The 9,826-nt window shown below is 36.7% G+C and overlaps 1 long non-coding RNA gene across 1 annotated transcript; it reads left to right on the top strand.

Annotated features, from left to right (window-relative positions):
• Positions 1-789: 789 nt before the first annotated feature.
• On the top strand, positions 790-8,069 carry LOC129004465 (uncharacterized). The gene is made up of 3 exons (XR_008491720.1): positions 790-873; positions 6,837-7,009; positions 7,907-8,069. It is a non-coding gene; the product is annotated as an uncharacterized LOC129004465 (long non-coding RNA).
• Positions 8,070-9,826: the final 1,757 nt, after the last annotated feature.

Below are 9,826 nucleotides of genomic sequence, written 5' to 3'. Positions count from 1 at the left end.
GAGTACTCCTCACATTTCACTTTTAAACTGTTACTGTATAGTGTAAAAGTTGGTCAACCATTGGAAGCACCTTCTAGGAATAAATCAAAGGCTTAGGGGTCAACATTTTGAAGCCATAATCGAAATATCCTTTTAATTACCATTTTGTGCTGCGCTAGATCTTAAGCTTTTAAAAGACACCTCAATCGTAAAAATCAGTGAAGTAGGTCGGGTTGAAAAGGACTGTTACAACTTATTGAATTATAAATATGGATAATGTTAAAACAGACATCGACATATCGCATGTTTACTACTGGATATAAGAAGGTAAAGCAATTTATAAAATCAATTATACAACACAATGAATATTGGCCGATACGCGGCAGAGCTGACCAATAGGGGTAGATTTCCGGGGGTAGATGTCCGGGGGTAGATGTCTGGGGGTAGATGTCCAGGGTAGATGTCCGGGGGTAGATTTCCAGTCGCGGGCTGTTTCTCGAACGTGTATAAGCCCCGCCCCTCGTGACGTCAAAATGACGTAGGCGTTTTTTCATGGGGGTAAATATCCGGGGGTAGAAATCCGCTACCCCACCCACGGCCGCCTTTAACTACAGGCCGCGGCCATCGAACTGGCAACGTCGCAAGTGGTGCTGTGTCACGTGACTGTGTTGTTTACATTTTGTTTGGATTGGAAGCAGCCGACGCCGACATCCGACACGCACTTTTAATCAGTTTTAATACACTTTGCACTTGCAGAATGCAGAGTGCAGACCTGTAATGTGTAATCAAGTAGCCTAGTCTGTTGTTCCACTTGTACAGTAGACACAAAATATGCTAAGTTAATTATTATTTCTGTAAATCATTTGAAGAATCGAGTTTTATCAGAAACAATACGTAAGTTTGATTTTGGTAACAAAAACTAAAAACTACAGATTAAAGAACCAGCTCAGATTTCCGTTCTAATCTTATTGTCAAATTGCCCACGTATTTATTAACTTATTAAGTAAGCCTATTTTGTAGTTTGATCTAGGCATTGTCTTTATAAATTTAGCCAACATAGATCTGAAAGTAACAGACATAAAGATTGCGTCAATTAATCCCTTCATAAAGTTGAACACAGATAAATTTAAATGTATTTTTTAAAGTAATAATTGAACAACAAAATGACCCTCACGAAAGTATTCGTGCTACTGGCCTATTGTCTTAACTTAACAGCATTATCATAGACATTAAGTTTATGATCCATATCGTGTCTGTTCGTTTAAAGCCTACCATTGGCCTGTTCCTGTTCTAAGTTAACCCTAGCAGTGGCCAATGTTAGAAGTGGGGAATGGCCAACCCATTTTGGCGATTTTGCAGACCTTTTTTTAAAAATCTGTCAAAATTACAAATATGGACTCAACCTATCAATGTTTGTATTCATTTTATTCAGAAAAAGCAGGAGAATCTGAATATATAAATAAAAATTGAATCTGAGTTGGTAACTTTTTTGAAAAATAAAAAAAATTCAAAAAATTTGATTGAAATTTCAAAAGTAAAGTCTTGTTATTACTACAGTATAATTTTCAGACCAAAACCATTATATACATTTTGTAGTAAATTCAATTCCCTACATAGAAATGTATAACACATGGGAGAAATATTTTTTTTTTACAAATGTTATGTAAGAAAATGAAGAAAATTCAAATTTTGTCGCATAAGACGAATAATTAGTAACTCGGAGATAACTCATGTAAGGTAATTAGTGATAATAATATAGTACACATATTCTTGTAGGTTATAAACTAAGGAATACAAATATGTCACATTGTAGGCAGTAAAAAAATTTTGATTACCCGTTTATGATACAAAAAACTAAAAATTTACAGTTTACATAGAAAAAAATTCAAAGACATTTTTGAAAAAAAATTTTGTACAGATTTTTGTAGGCCAAACATATTATAAAAATGTTATAGTACATTCAATTCTCTTTATAGAAATGTATAACACATGGGGAAAATATTTTTATTTACATGTGTTATGTAAGAAAATACGAAAAATCGCAAGGTTTGTCACGTAAGACGAATAATTAGTAACTCGGAGATAGCTCATGTAAGGTAATTAGTGATAGTAATATAGTACACATATTCTTGTAAGTTATAAACTAAGGAATACAAATATGTCACATTGTAGGCAGTAAAAAATTTTTGATTACCCGTTTATGATACAAAAAAACTAAAGATTTGCCGTTTATGTAAAAAGAAATTCAGATATTAGACTTTCCAGTAGGCTTATACTCATGCATAAAGATTACTGTTAGTCCTAAAACACAAAAACATTACTAACAAAAAAAACTACATAACTACAAAATCCGAAATTAGAATGATTCCCAAGATATTCGCTGAACAATATTTACTTTCAAAACGTAAGTCAGCTGATCCGCACAAAACAAGCAGAGTACTGTAACTTGGTCAGATGGCAATTTTCTTTTGTTGCTGACAGAACACAGAAATTATACAGTGATCAGGGCTGCCATTTCTCAACACTAAATTATTCTACGTTTCCTACACTACAAAAGGATATTATATTTGAATAGTTATAAATATTCCATTATATATATATTTCGACTTTAGAAATGGTCCTGGCGGGACCATTGGCCATTTGTTAATTTTTGTAAAATTACGTGTTTTCTAAAAATCATATGTTCTTTGCTATCAATGTATTGATAAAATAATCTATGCCAAAATATTCAGCAACTCTACTGCTATCTAGTGGTATAACTCGCATCCAGATAGGGAAAAAACTAACCTCGCTATGATTTTCTAAACTTTATGTGTTTAGCGGTTACGCAACCCTACAAGTGGAAGTAGATTCGCGCGGAAATTTTCATTCAAATTTAAATTGCAATTACGTTGACATATTGACGCTAGAAGGTTCGTTTATATAATAAAATGAAAGTTTAGAATGTCATCTTTCGAATGGTATATGAATTATCCACTTTAAAGATAATTATCAATTAGTTTTTAACGTTAAAAATGTTTGGACATAAATGGTCCCGGCGGGACCATGGCCATTCTAAGGGTGCACGGTGAAATGGTCCCGCCGGGACCATTGGCCACTGCTAGGGTTAAGTTAGTACTGTATTCGTGGGTTAGACATAGCCTATAGAAGCATTACATAGTTAGTTTCTCTAAATTTTTGTCCAGACAAGGTAGTATCAGAGAGGGCCTAGGCTAGGCTTCACTGTGGACATCTAACTGATAACCTATTTAGTCTACCATGATCATTTAATGCTTAGGGAATTAAGTTAACAGGCATGTAGGCTATTGGTTAGTAGTGGATCTTAAATAACTTACGTATAACTAAAATGGCTTTTGCAAGACTAAATTAAGACTCACTTGTGAAGCCTAAATTGTATTTCTTCGACTCTCTGGTAGGTTATAAGTTAGCAAATATTTTAGTAAGTTATAGTCTAATGTAACTAGGCTACCATCTGAATACCATCTCTTCGTTTTTGACCAGGTTTACTGGATTAACTGCGTCAGTTTTCTTAATATTATATCAAATAGCAAATAAAATGTTCTTGTCATTTTCAAAAGAAAAAAAATAATATTATGTACAAATATGTCAACTCACAAACTTGGTGGTTGAAGTAGGGTTTTGAGTCAGTTACTCGCTAGATTATCCTCAAGGAAATCCTTGATGGAGAAATAGGCCGACTGAATAAGTTGGTCTTTCATTTTTCTTTCAAACTTCTTGGTCTCAAGGTTTCTCAAGTTCTCCGGCAGCTTGTTGAACAGCTTCATTGCCATGGCAGGGAAACGGCGTTGTGTGCTTATTAGGCGTGTTCTCTGTATATCTAACTTAGTAGAGCCACGTGTGGCGTGGTAGTGGACATCGCCTCTGGTTGTAAGCGCGTTCAAGTTCTTCTTGACATGTACCAATGAGGATAAGATATACATCGAGTAGACTGTGGGCACGCCTAATCTCCTAAAGATGGGTTTGCTGTGCTCACGCCGGTCACTAGAAGTGATGACTCGGATGGCCGCCTTCTGCAACCTCAGCACTGCCTTACAGCTTGGGGAGTGGCCCCAGAGCAGTATGCCGTAACTCAAATGGCTGTGGAAAAGGCCGTAGTAGATGGTCAAGAGATAGGATTCAGTCAGGCTGTTCTTCAATTTGCGAAGTAGAGATACTACCCTTGAGAGGTTTTTTGACATCTCTTCCGTATGACTCTGCCAGTTAAGCCGTGTATCAATAAAAAATCCAAGAAGTTTTACTTGAGGTACGATGTTCGCAGGCGGAGTTCTGCCCAAGGTGCAGATGAGTGTTTGGGTCTTGTTGACATTTAGCTGAAGTCTATTGGTCTTGAACCATTTCTCGGCGGAGGTCAGCTCCAAGGCCATCTTTCTCTCAATTTCCGTCACCGAGCATCCACCTAATACAAGGGTGGTATAGTCCGCATACATGAGAGCCTCGTCACCACACTTAAAGTCGTTCACCATTAGCAGGAACAGGAGAGGTCCAAGTAGCGAGCCCTGCGGGACACCGTGTTCCACCCTGCGTTCTCCCGAAAGAGCCCCATCAATTGCAACCACCTGTCTTCGATTCCTAAGGTAAGAAGAAAATGTAGCAAGCACAGTACCTTCCACTCCATAGGCTTCATGTTTGGCAGAAGAACTTCGTGAGACACCACATCAAACGCTTTGCTCAGGTCTAGTAGGACTAGTTGGCCTGTTCACGATCCCCTTTTTTATACACAGGGGCAACCCTGGCAACCTTCAGCCTATCCGGAAAACAACCCTGATCAAGACAAGAATTTATCACATGAGTCAGCGGACCTACGAAATCCTTAATCGTATTTTTGACTATGTTTACACTGATACCAAATACATCTTTGCTTGCTTTAGGGTGAAATTTAGCAACAAGTGATAATACTTCTGCCGGAGTAACGTTTTTCCACCTTGTCAAGCGGGTTTTAATTGTCACATTGGGCTTTGGATCTAATACAAAATGGCCATCTGCAGGAGTTAGCTCACTCGCAATATTACCAACCACACTTACAAAGTAGTCGTCTATTTCATCCGGGCTACTCACACAAGCAAGATCCACAGGTTTCCTGCAAAGTTTGTTAGCGATACTCCAGGCTGCTTTGCACTGGTTGGGCGACTCCCTTATGAACTTTTCATTTGCTGCCTTCTTTGCATTCTTCACCATGCGCCTGTAACACCTCTTAACACGTAAATACTCATTATAGTTTACCTGCCTTTGATCGGGCGTAGTCGAATGCTTTACTCTATCATGTAAGATAATTACAAACTCCCTGAGCTTATGAAGTTGAGGTGAATAACAGTTCCTAAGTGCAGGAGGGCCGGACCGAGCCTTTACTTTAGAGTTATTGTTCACATTGGGATGACCTGAGTTTTTCCGACGGGTTTTCAAAGGAAAGCAGTTTTCAAATTCACTGTAAAATCTATCAAAGAAATTATCAAAAAGTTCATCTGCATTATGTATGGTCATTATCGGATCCCAGGAAATATTTCTTAATCTATTCAAAAAGAGCAGCTGAGAATCATCGTTAATTACTCTGTATGCAAATGTGTATTTGTCATGCCAAATAGGTTGAGGTGAGGTACTTACAGGAGTAGAAGTAATTTGCAACGTCACAGCACAGTGATCTGCCACCACCTCCACAGAAGTCACACAGTCCTCAGGGTCAAAGTTTATCGCAGCACTATCGAGACAAGCAATCCCCCTCGTGGGTTGGAAATTAGTCAGGTAGAAGCCATACGACCTTAGCAGATTAATCAGTTCAAATTCTTCAGATGATCCGGTGTTTAGGTGTACATTTAAGTCACCTCCAATGAAAATACGCTTGTGCACTTTGGTGACAAAATCCAGACACAGGTCGAGCTGTTTTAAGAAACCATCGATGCTTCCCCCTGGGGAGCGGTAAACCACAAGAATAAAGAATGACTCGTCAACAAGTTCAATTCCAGTCACTTCGAATATTTGCTCTATACAGAATTGTTCCAATTTCAGTTTTGTACACTTAAAATTACTATTTACAAATATGGCTACTCCACCATTCTTCTTAACAGTTCTACAATAGGCTGATACCAAGACCTTATCACCCAAAGTTATATTTGTTAAAGATTCCGGGTGTGTCAACCAGTGTTCACTGACACAGATAATGTCTGGTATTTTTAATTCATCAAATAACAACAACAGATCCCAACTAGTATGATATTGTCGGTTCATGTCGATTTCTTAAAGATATTTTTTAAGTACCTATACTGATTTGCATTCTGTCCATCTTTTATGCTACATTTCCGTTATTTAACTTAAGGTCACTTCAAATTGACAACTACAATAATTTTTCATTGTTCAGTATCAACAGTCTTTGGTGAGTCGGTGGATCAGTTGGTAGCGTCCGGACTTCGGGCCTAAGGCAGCGATGTCGTGGGTCCGGATCCTGGTTACTGCCACTAAAATTTATCAGTACAGTTCACCTTCGTACTGTACCGGTTCACCCCTTGCTTTGCTAGATACGTTTCACAGCCAGATCTGTAGTCTTTGTGGATAAAAGAGGCCGCCAAGGGGCCATTCCATATCAAATCAACAAATAAAAATCAGTTTTCAACCTGACCATCTTGGATTACTTTGAAATTTGGTATGCTTATAGTTCTAACAAATACAAACAGAAAACTGGTTTTTGTTTATTTTGATCTTTTCCCGTTTATTTATAATTAATTTTTTTAAACATCCAAAATCGGCATTTTTTTACTTGCGGGGAGAGTTAAATTATAAAAAAAAAACTTGTCTGGATGTCAATGTATGTAGTAGAGATCATCTAACTCATTTATATGTTTTACCAGGTTGGATTGCTGAGCAGCATGGGTGAAAGATTTCTACAACAGTACATCTACAGTAGATGTAACTAGTAACTAGGAGGATGGTGGTTGAACTAATTGCTACAACATTTTTCCATGCAGAAAAAAATATTGGGACCGAGCAAGGCTAAACCAAACAAATGCAAATGCAAATGTTGGTAAGTTTAATGAAATTACATCCGCACCTACATGGCTTTGCCAATTATTGGTCTCAGCCTAAATGAAAGAGTGAGTTGAAATGCATAAACTTGTTTGAATTTCGATGTAATATAGATGCAATCTTGTTTTTTACAATTGTTTGAAGGGAACGGAAAAATCAATTGTTTGATCTGGGTAACTATTACGGTATTAACCAATTAAACTAAAAATTTGAATAAAAAAAATTCAATTGCATTTTAATTATTTACAGCTTGCAGGCTAATTAAAAGTGTAATTCAAAATTGTTTTTTATCAAAAAAAAGTTTTATTTAGGCCTATTTAATTAGTAAATAATAGCTACCCATATCACTAGTGGTGATCTATTAAACTCATTGCTACATTGTTGTCTAATGTTAAACATGTAGCAAAATGAAATGAAACAGAGGATAGCTATCGCCCGCGCTCTACTGAAAATCCCATCCATCCTCATACTAGACGAGGCTACCAGGTCAGTTGCAAGGGAATGACTTGATCGTAAAACATGTTAAAATGTAACATGTAAAAATGTAACATGTGGAAATATAAGAAGTTAAATGTAACGTGTTAAAATGTAACATTTTAAATTGTAACATGCTTAAATGTAACGTGTTAAAATGTAACATATTAAAATGTAACATGTAAAATTGTAACCTTTTAAAATGTAACATGCTTAAAGGTAACTTGTTAAAATGTAACATATTAAAAACGTTATGAGTACTGGTATGAGTAAAAGTTTTATGTCAGCTTGGTGGTTGAGTGATTATAGTACTGCTGTACTCGCCTTGTAATCAGAAGGTAGCTGGTTTGATTCTATGTTACTTTGTTTGTATTACCTGTCACTAGTTTGGTATTACTAATTTAATTAATCTTTGTCACAGGTGTACGAGGCTGCTGGGCTGGCCAATGCTGACAGTTTTATCCGACAGTTCCCTGATGGCTACAGTACCATTCTGGGGGAGAGAGGAGTTACCGTGTCTGGGGGCCAGAAACAGAGGATAGCTATCGCCCGCGCTCTACTGAAAATCCCATCCATCCTCATACTAGACGAGGCTACCAGGTCAGTTGCAAGGGAATGACTTGATCGTAAAACATGTTAAAATGTAACATGTAAAAATGTAACATGTTGAAATATAAGAAGTTAAAATGTAACATGTTAAAATGTAACGTGTTAAAATGTAACATTGTAAAATGTAACATGCTTAAATGTAACGTGATAAAATGTAACATATTAAAATGTAACATGTAAAAATGTAACATGTAAAATTGTAACCTTTTAAAATGTAACATGCTTAAAGGTAACTTGTTAAAATGTAACATATTAAAAACGTTATGAGTACTGGTATGAGTAAAAGTTTTTATGTCAGCTTGGTGGTTGAGTGATTATAGTACTGCTGTAATCAGAAGGTAGCTGGTTTGATTCTATGTTACTTTGTTTGTATTACCCGTCACTAGTTTGGTATTACTAATTTAATTAATCTTTGTCACAGGTGTACGAGGCTGCTGGGCTGGCCAATGCTGACAGTTTTATCCGACAGTTCCCTGATGGCTACAGTACCATTCTGGGGGAGAGAGGAGTTACCGTGTCTGGGGGCCAGAAACAGAGGATAGCTATCGCCCGCGCTCTACTGAAAATCCCATCCATCCTCATACTAGACGAGGCTACCAGGTCAGTTGCAAGGGAATGACTTGATCGTAAAACATGTTAAAATGTAACATGTAAAAATGTAACATGTGGAAATATAAGAAGTTAAATGTAACGTGTTAAAATGTAACATTTTAAATTGTAACATGCTTAAATGTTACGTGTTAAAATGTAACATATTAAAATGTAACATGTAAAATAAAATTATTAAAAGTATCGCAATCCTCTAAGGTCTTGAAGATTTAAAAAAAACAATAAACCACTTCAAAAAGTAACAGTTCGTGTTATTTCCTAATACGACACCACGACTTTAAACTTCTGTAATTAGTGATGTCACACGGGCGTGTTTCATACGCAACTTCTCTTTATGGTTTTATGACTCACTCTTCACATTTAATTACCGATATACGCCGATGCTGCAACAACGACAACAGTAAATCACAAGTAGTGAGGTTAGGTTGGTGTCGCAATTAAACCCCTTCCCGCCAAAGGGCAAGGCCCATGGCTGGATGAGCGACGACAATGGATCAGCTGATCTCCCCCCTCTTTGTTATCATGTAGCCGTAACAATACCTCGTGACTCCACCTAATTGGCATTATTCAATTTCAGTAACCACAGATGAAAGTGGAAGCAGATCCCTCATTCTGGTACGCAGGTCCTGCTAAAAGATTTCCTTGATGTACCTGTATGCTTGTGGGGAGGTAAACATTAATCAAGTCTAAATTCCTGGAATTAATCTGTTATAGCATCTCTTATATTAATACGTGAGGGCTGTTTTTTGTGAACAAAACTCCTCCGTTATTTCTGGACCGATTTTAACGTTTGAGGTGTCAAATAATTCGTCTCAATTCTTAGTTTTGCATAAAGGTTTTAGAATTTTAAAACTCTTACCCTAAAGGGCACGAGACGCTCTCAAAAGTCTCATTTTCCCCATAAGAATTACATTGAAAACAAATTTAAAAACAAAAACAGCTGTATATAAAAAGAAACTCACCAGCTTCATGGGAGTAAATATTGATATTTGTAATATTTAAGAGGTTATAGACAAATCTATACAGTCAATCAGTTTTGTTAGAAGAACAGAAAATTTCTCAAGTTTAAAGGAGAAATATTGAAAACAGGAGGAGAAGACAATTAATAGGAAATCTTATACGT

The sequence above is a fragment of the Macrosteles quadrilineatus genome, unplaced genomic scaffold (genome assembly GCF_028750875.1).
Source record: "Macrosteles quadrilineatus isolate MER2022 unplaced genomic scaffold, UCM_ALF_1.0 Scaffold_9__3_contigs__length_116548681, whole genome shotgun sequence".
Taxonomy (NCBI): domain Eukaryota; kingdom Metazoa; phylum Arthropoda; class Insecta; order Hemiptera; family Cicadellidae; genus Macrosteles; species Macrosteles quadrilineatus.
This window is presented reverse-complemented; position numbering and strand designations above follow the sequence as displayed.